Genomic DNA, 9,213 nt, shown 5'->3' on the forward strand with positions numbered 1-9,213 from the left:
CCCCACTCTTGTTTTACGGGAAACCTTCCCAAGTTGAGTACTTTAGATTTACATGTTTCTAATAGTGCAAGTACATCAATGTAACTATAATGCTCAAATAATTGCCTTAGTCTTTCTTGACACAGGATAGGTAGCCTATGGCTGTTGGCATGTGTACCCATCTTCACTGAATATATTATCTGTTATTTACTTATTTATCTTACCTTGGTTTACACTACAGTTCTTTATGCATTTTTTGGGTTGAGGCTGCTTTATATTGCATGGAGATCAGATTCAAAGGCATCACAGAAAAAGGAAATGGAAGAAGTAAGTTCTCTTCTATTTTTCTTTCTTTTGCACTGTCATGTATTCGGATTTACTTGTACTTCTGCTTCTGACAAGCTTAAACAAGTATCTCTCTCTTCTTGTCTGCGTTTTTTACTCGTTACTTTAATAGTAAGATGGTAGGAACTTCTTAATATTTAGCTGAGGAAGTTAAGATTCTTGATAGTCTTATCCCCTAAGGTTGCAACTGGTAACTGTTAAGGTTTTGAAGGACAAAATTCACCTCTTAGCCCTTGGATGTCAAATTATACTGGATAGTCTGCTACTCTAATCAAGTAACATATTATACTGATACGCTAGGTTATAATACCTTTTATCTACCTATATTACTCAATAATTATATTAGCTACATTAATTGAAGCTACATAATACTTAAGGTTCACTAGAGATGATCTAGTGCTTATGAACTGCCTTATTATTTATTGCAAGTGGAAGAGAAACTAGAGACACAGCAAGGGAAAACAACATCTCGTCCTATATAGGTTAAATATGACAACCACCTTTCTCTTGAGCCACCATTATTATACTAGAACAATTAGATATATTACCAGATAAATTGCTTTATTAAAATGCAAAAGGCTGTTGCTGGTAATTGTACTTGTGAAACATTTCATAGGGATCAGCATGTGTTTATTACTATATCTATATGGAGATTCAGTTGGATGATGTGAACCCTTTTGCAATAAAACTAGTGGAATGAGGATTAGTGGCCCTCAGCCTTTTTGGTTTCTTTTGATTCAGGTCCCATAGTTTTTTTATACTCGTATTTAAGGAAGTTGAATTCTTTGTTTTGGTTTTGTTCATAATAACTTACAACTTCTATTAAAAAAGCCAACTAAATGACTATGCTTGTTGTTTATTAAAAAGCTCATAAACTTGATATGTATGGTTTTGTTCTTGCTTATACGTGCTATTCTTACTTGCTCGCTCATCTGATTAATTGATCATGTGATTATGAAGGCCTTACCTATCACTTTCGGGGATCGTCCAGTTTACATAGAGGAAAAGAGAACTTCAACTAGAGGTAAGTGGAATTCTTATACATATAAAGGCATGGGTGCCTTTTCTTTAATCCTATAATCTGATATAGTTCATCTATTTGTTGCAACACCAAGTCCATGAGAGATGAATGACTGTATGAAGTTATCAAGAAAATTTTGGAAATCCTAGGTTTGTAAAAGTGGTGTTTTTGTTTCTAAAGTATTTTAAAGTCTTCTAGAATATAGCTCGATTAATTAATCTTTTCACGTTTGGCATGTTTTTTTTTCAGCTTGATAGATCATTTTGTTGTCGTTCGGTGTATTGTGTAGGGTATCAATTTTATGAAGAGAAAAACAAGAAGGCCAAAAGAATTGCTTCCCAATTTGATGAGTCATGCTCACCTCAAGCTCCTCGTCAAGGTAAAAACTTAAACCCCACTCTCCATTTTCTCAATTTTCAACTCGTACTACAAGGTTTTCTTTTTATGCACTGATTTTATGTAATCATTGTTTATGTCGTCGAGATATGGGAGTAGACAACAAATGCTCTATCTTTAAAGAGGGGGGGGGGTCAAGTATTTAATTAATTGCATGAATTTAATTAGTATGATTGTTTTTCTAAGTCCATTATTTGTTTTGTGAATTTTTTGGAATTAGACGGGTTTTGTGGAGCGGCACTAGGATTTATATTGAGTGAAGCCATCGTCACTAATGCTTGTTATTGCATTTTGAAGATTCGGGATTGCTTGGAAAATCATATAGAAATTTGTAAGCCTTAGTAAATCTGAATTTGTAACCCTCAAAACTCTTCTGAAGTTATATATATGGTTCAATAAATATAATATTTTTTTCAGGTGTTTGTTTGTGTTTATTTTACTTGTCAAATGGTATGAATAAGCATTGGTAATTTTATTTGCTTCTATATGAAACTAGGAAGTGCAGGTTTAGGACAGGAAAAAACTTAAAATAATTTTTTTTTTACCATATCAACACATTAGTAACGGTTGTAAACCGTTGCAAAACAAAAAATAAGTATTAAAGCATCATCAATAATTGTTACAAATCAAACTACGCAACGATTTTTAACCATTAGTAATTGTCACTCTGTAACGGTTAATAACCGTTGGAAAATTTGGTTTGCAACGCTTTTTAACCGTTAGTAATTGTCACTCTGCAACGGTTAATAACCGTTGGAAATTTCTGTTTGCAACGCTTATTAACCGTTGCAAAAATTTCCAACACTTTACCTACGCCATATTTGCAACGCTTAAAAAACGTTGCGAAAATTATTTGCAACGGTTTTTTGCCATTGCAAATAGCCTATTATGGTGTAGTGGGGAAATCCCCCTACGGACGTGGTAATGTCTGCCCGTCTTGGAATTTGATCCAATATGCATGCTCCATTGCCAACGACTCGTTCCACTATGTAAGGGCCTTCCCAAGTTGGTGCCAGTTTTGAGTCATCCTTAGTCTTTTTCAAGACTAGGTCGCCAAGTTGGAAACTTTGAGGTTTTACTTGCTTGTTGTATGACTTCCTTAGAGTTTAGTGGTAGGATGTAACTCGAATGGCTGCTAGGTCACGACGTTTTTCAAGTAAGTTGATCTCTCGAGCAAGAATGGAATCGTTTTGACCAGATTCGATGATCTCAGAGCGAGTCGTTTTAATTGTCAGCTTGGAAGTAATGATGGCCTCATTACTGTAGCATAGTGAGAATGGTGACTCGTCTGTACTAGAACGATCTATTGTTCTGTAAGCCCATAAAATGTTTTCTAGCTGCATTGACTAATGACTCTTGTTCTTATAACACCCCGTGTTTTTATTATTTTATTTTCCTAATAATAATAATAATAAAGATAATAATAATGAAAATAGATAAAATGGATAGATGATAACTATCAGATACGGATAAAAGCCCGTAGGTAAATGGATAAGTGTTGTCCTTGTTTTTCGGGGAGTTTTCTCACGTAGAGTTTTTGGAAAAAGAACACAGCGAGGGTTTTAGAAAAAAAAAAATGGGAGTTTTACTGAAGGAAGGAAAGGAAGGTTTTTCCTGGTAGCTGGTTGATAATCGGAGAGCGCTACAGGTGAGTAGAGTTAACTCTCACCACTACTAGAACTATGATTTTCGCCTATTTAGAATTTATGAATTTACTGTCCATATAAACTGTTATTGTGAGTATTTTAGTTTTCTTTTTCTCGCATATCGCCTATACAGTTTATTCATAGATAACAGCTTTTACGGAGTATAACAGTTTTGGCGAGAGTACGATGTTTTCTCGTGATTTTTCCCTTGCTCGCTCTCGGCCCATGATTTGTTATGTTTTTTGTATTAGTAAAGTCGGTTATAATTTAGGCTGTTGGGAGCTTCGACAGAAGCGTCAATGGCGCACGCCCATCCTCCTCAAAAATTTTAGTTTGAACCGTTAGTATTAGATTTTGTGTTATTATGATGTTGGTCGAACTCGTGATGTTTTATATTTAATGTGTCGGCTTGAATGGATGGTTTGGTGGTGGTTGTGGGCTGGACATGGGTGGTGTTGACTTGAAGGTCCAAGAATGGCGCCAAAACGCCGCTTTTTAAGAGTGATGACATTGAGTTGGGTGGTATTGGCGTGTTGGGTTTTGGGGAGGATTCAAATCACTGGAATGGAAGAAAGGATGTGGATGGGGCTGTTGAAAGGATGGGGAAGCCATTAATGGCGGTCCAAAATTGAACTAGATCTAGTTTTGGGTAAATCTAGATTTAAGCATTTGAGGTTTTCGGTGTTAATTAAAGTAGTGGGGTTTGTGTATAGGAGTCGAACCGACTTGATGAAATGGGAGATGGTGGTGGCCGGAAATTTGGGCTGCTAGTGGTGGAGGAGAACCTGTTGAGAAGATGACGATTTGGGCTTGGGCCCTCGGTTTTCTTTGGGCCAAACCCTTATTGTTAGTCGGGCGAAATGTTTAAGTTCTTTGGGCCAAGTTCTATTTCTTGTTGGGCCCGATTTTATGTTATTTGTGGACTAGTTTAAATTAAAGTTTTTGGGCCGGTTTCAGTTAAATTTTTGGACCGAACCACTTCACTGTTTTGGGCCAGTTTCTAATATTGTTTGGGGCCAGTCCATAGGACTTAAAATAGATCTAATTGGATCTTTAAATGTTTAGACTTTCGGGTTCTAAGGCTTGGGGTTTGGGCTCGGCCAGTTGGGTCCGAATCATTACCTTAGTAATGAGCCTATGAGCCATGCACTTTGACTTTAGCTATGAACCACGGCTATGACCCTGAACCTGTTGAACTTGGAAACGACAGTTTGACTTCGACTATGATGGTTGACTTTGACTTTGACCAGGGTTGACTTTGACCGTGAGTTGATCGTGACCGAGGGTTGACTTTGACCAGTTGACAAATTTGTCCTTTTAACTCGGATTATGATTTGTGTTATTAAGATAGGTCTAGGGCTATTAGCATACTTGACTTTAGGCTAAGACCTCTATATATACGTGTGTATGTGTATTAACTACTATGTGATTTTGCAGTATTTTATGATATGCAACGTTATGACACTTAGAGATCCATGAAATTAATAATGCGTAAATCAAAAATACATTTATCAAGATACTCCTTTGTTCTCTGAAATGATATATACAATAAAGTTCAATAATGCGTAAACAAATTTACCACCTCTTTTAGAACTCTCCACGTCTAAAGTTTTAGAATTGAGTTTTATGACTGTTGATGTCATATGTTAGGTGTGCATTTATTGAATGTGTCATAAATGGCCCGTTAGCGTTATATATGGGTATTCATTGAATGTACCATGAATGACCCGGGTATTCATTGGATGTGCCATGAATGACCAGATTGTTTGGACTACCCTAGAGAGGAACTAAGGTATTCGCCTTACGGGTTAGTTGTATTCCTTGAGTGTACGGGAATGTAGGGTTGGGTATTCCTTGAATGTGGCGGGAATGACCTAAGGTACATAGGTTGTGTAATATGTGTATAAGAAAAGTAATTGATTAATTAATAAGAGAAATTTCTTTGATTGTGCGAGTGTGCTTGGGTTTACTTTTGAATACCTATAGGATATCGACAAATGTTAGAAGTTCTAACTTTCTTTTGCAGGAGGGTAGGACTTAATAACATTTTGTGCAGGGATGCGGTTCTACCCTTATACAGCAGTGGATATCGATAAGTTTTAATTAAATGACTTAGTTATTAAAACAAGTTATTAGAATGAGTAAATAAGATGGAAGTCTTGCTTGGGAAGAATCTATGCCGGTTGAAATGACGGAACTACCTGTCTTCCAAGCTGTGAATGATTAAGTTATGGGAAAAATATAAAGTGATTGTTTGGATAATTAAAGTATGATAATGTTTATCCGGGTTAGTCTACTCATACCGCGCAAATTCCATTTTGTTGACCCATGTTTGCTTTGTTTTGTAACGTGGGTGTGTTCTTAGGAACATAGGTGGAAGGCAGGGAACCACGGCGTGATTTGGATTCTCACCGAGCAAATTGGGAGTTTAGTTTATTAGGTCCGATCTTTTGGAAGGATGTAATAACGTAGGTTACATTTTCATATGACATGAAATACAATGTTGAAGACCGTTATTCTTAAAGTTTGTTTATGTTTGTATTGGGATGGAAGAAAGTTTTTAATAAAGTGATAGTTGAGGAATTTGGGGACTATTGTTGTTAAGTTGATTCTTTATTATGTGGGTTTTCGGGTTTTGACATGTGTAGTATCCACCCCGTCATAGCCTGGGTTTCTAGACAATTGAACTAAGTGATGTTTGAGATATTTATATTTCAAATATTCATTTTTTTTTAATTGTTTAGAAATTCGGGCTGTGACAGTTCTTTTCAATATTTTTCTTCAAGTTCTCCAGAATTGCCTTGTTACTGGCTTCTGCTTGACCATTGCTTTGAGCGTACTAGGGGTGGAGAACTCGTGAACGATCTTTCACTTGGCCAAGAACTCCTTAACTATTTTTTCCTTGAACTGGGAGCCATTGGTCATCACCAATGTGTGGGGGAAGGCAAATCTGGTAATGATGTTGGTCTAGATAAAGCTTCTGACATTAGATTCTTTGACATGAACCAAGGGGGTTTCTTCCACCCATTTGGTGAAGTAATCTGTTATAGCTAGGACAACACAGAAGCCAGTGCTTTTCTGTGGGATGAACGGACCCATGATGTCCAAGCCCCACATGTGAAATGGCTAAGGGCTAGCAATGTTGATGAGTTCTCGATCGAGCTGGCTGGATGATATTGTGGCCAAATGTTTGGCACTTAATACATTTTAGTACATACTTCTTGGCATCGATCTGCATTCTTGGCTAAAAGTATCCTTGTGAGATCGCTTTGTTAGTCAAAGAGCGACCTCTTGCGTGATTTCCGCATTCTCTCTCATGGATCTCTGCGAAAATCATTTGACCCTGTTCTGGGCTTATGCACCTCAGATGTGGCCCTCCGACAAACTTTCTGAAATTTTTTCCATTGACTAGATAGTAACAACCTGACTGGTATTGAACCTATCTGGCCTTGGCGCAATTTGCTGGTGTTTTGCCTAGCTGGATGTAATCTATGATAGGTTGCATCCATGTTTGATTCGTCTGAGTGTCAGAGAGCGGGCATAGGTCGCTGATTTCTAGGACATGCTCATTTTGGTAAGCATGTCTATCAATTACTTCAATGAGTAGTTTCCTAGGATCGCAGTTCGGTGTTTGGGTCACGAGGTATGCCAAGCTGTCAGTATGGCAATTCTCTTCCTGTAGGAAATGGTGTATGGTGACTTTCTGGAAAGAAGGCAATATTTGATTAACAATTTGAAGGTATTTAAAAAGGTTACCTTAATTGGTGGTGTACTCGTTAGCGACCTGGCGAACGACCAGTTCTGAATCGTTAAAGACCTTGAGCTCCTAAACTTTGAATTCTAACGCTATACGGAGCCCCATGATCAGGGCTTCGTATTCAGCTTCATTGTTGGAGGTCACAAAATCAATGCGAACTGATTTTTCAATCATAGTGTCATCTAGTGACACTAGGACTACTCCGATTCCGCTACCACCTAGATTGCTAGCTCCATCCACGAAGAGTGTCTAGACTGATGCGTCTTGTTGTTTTGTGGTCGAGATGTCAACCTCTAGCTCCCTGTTCAGGTCATCAACTAGGAAGTCTGCTAAGAAATCTACACCGACTTGACCCTTCTGAGATGTTCTTAGGGTGAACTCAATGTGGTGTTCACCTAGTTCTTCTGCCCAAATTGCCATGCGAGTTGTCTTGTTGGCTTTAAGAAGGATCTTCTTTAATGGGAGGTCGGTGAGCACTTTGATTGGATGTGCTTGGAAGTATGGCCTGAACTTTCTTTCTGAATAAAGTAATGTCAATACTACCTTTTCAATGTGGGAGTAGTTCTTCTCAGCTGGCAATAATGTCTTGCTTCTGAAGTAGATCGGTTTTTCTACATTATGTTCCTCTTTGAAGAGAATTGAACTGATAGCGAAGTCAGATAAGGTTAAGTATAGCCCCAGTGTTTCACCATCGACTGGTTTTGCCAACACAGGTGGTGTTGACAGGTAGTCCTTGAGAGTAGTGAACGCTTGGTGGCATTGCTCATTCCTTAATAACTGTTCACCCTTCTTGAGAATCTGTAGGAAAAGTCGGCATTTTTCTGACGCTCTCGAAGATGAATCGGTTTAGAGCTGCCACCATTCCTGACAGTTTCTATATCTACTTCTTTGTTTTTAGGTCGGTTGTAAGGGGGATTTCCTGTCATTGAACAGATGACACGTGTATGGGAAATAACCTAATACTATAGATGTCCAGAATGAGACGAGGACCATCGGATCAGTTATGTGAATAAGTGATCTCGTGCGTAGCACGAGTATTTAGTGGGATGTGCTAGGCATGTGGCTGACCGCCTCTTAGTATGACAGTTCTCCAAGTCGTTAGGAATTGATATAGACAGTTCCTGAACAAAAGGAAACTGAAAAGGACGATCTCTGATGATAAGGAAGGAATCGTGATGACATATCTTAGGAGTTACCTTTTAGATATAATCTTCCCATATACAATGGGACATTATGATCAACAAGGAAACTTACCTCTCATAAGATATGGTCTAGATTCAGACTTCCATAAGGAGAGGGATCCTAATAGGAAGGTAGAGTCCAAGGATGGAAGGGAACTCACAAGCGGTGAGGACAGCCCTAAACCTAGGACTCTCGTAACTCTTCCTATAATAACCAAAGGGATTCACTCTTAGGAACTATGCAAAATAGGGTTTTATTCTCCTAAACAAACAAAGAGATACTTAGGCAGCCGCCAGGTGGTTCAACCCTGAACTTATAATCATCTCATCCCTTCTCTACTCAGTCAAAGCTTTTGGATCACAAGGCACAGAGAAAGATCAGGGGATACACAAAAACTCCCCTACATCTTGTGGCGCCGTCTGTGGGGACGAAAGCAGGTAAACATTCGTTCAAACGACTAATTTAGTTTAAAAACTTTTACCATTGTGATGGCAGGAGCAAATAAAATAAAGGGTGGTGCTACCACGCGCAACGTCGCTGTGAGAGAAGAAGAGCACGAGATACCTAAAGGGGGGAAAACGTGGGTCACAATGACGCGAATAACCCCCTCCAAAGACCTATGACCAGCACCGACGGACCAGCTGCTCCCGGTGCAGGCCCCAGGAATAACGCTCAAGAAGAGCGTTAAGATGGTGAGAATGTTGTCCTCACCAACCCCAAGTCTGTTCAGGCAAGCCAGACAGTACAGGCTCTGGAAACGTAAAGAAGAAATCTTGAACGAGAAGTACAGCTACTGAGGCATTTGTATCAATCTGACACAGGGAAGGAGCCACTCATCGATCTTGATAATGACGACCTCCCAGAAGGTGGTCATGCAAAGAACCCAA

This window comes from Coptis chinensis, chromosome 7 (genome assembly GCF_015680905.1).
Source record: "Coptis chinensis isolate HL-2020 chromosome 7, ASM1568090v1, whole genome shotgun sequence".
In the NCBI taxonomy this organism is placed as follows: Eukaryota; Viridiplantae; Streptophyta; class Magnoliopsida; order Ranunculales; family Ranunculaceae; genus Coptis; species Coptis chinensis.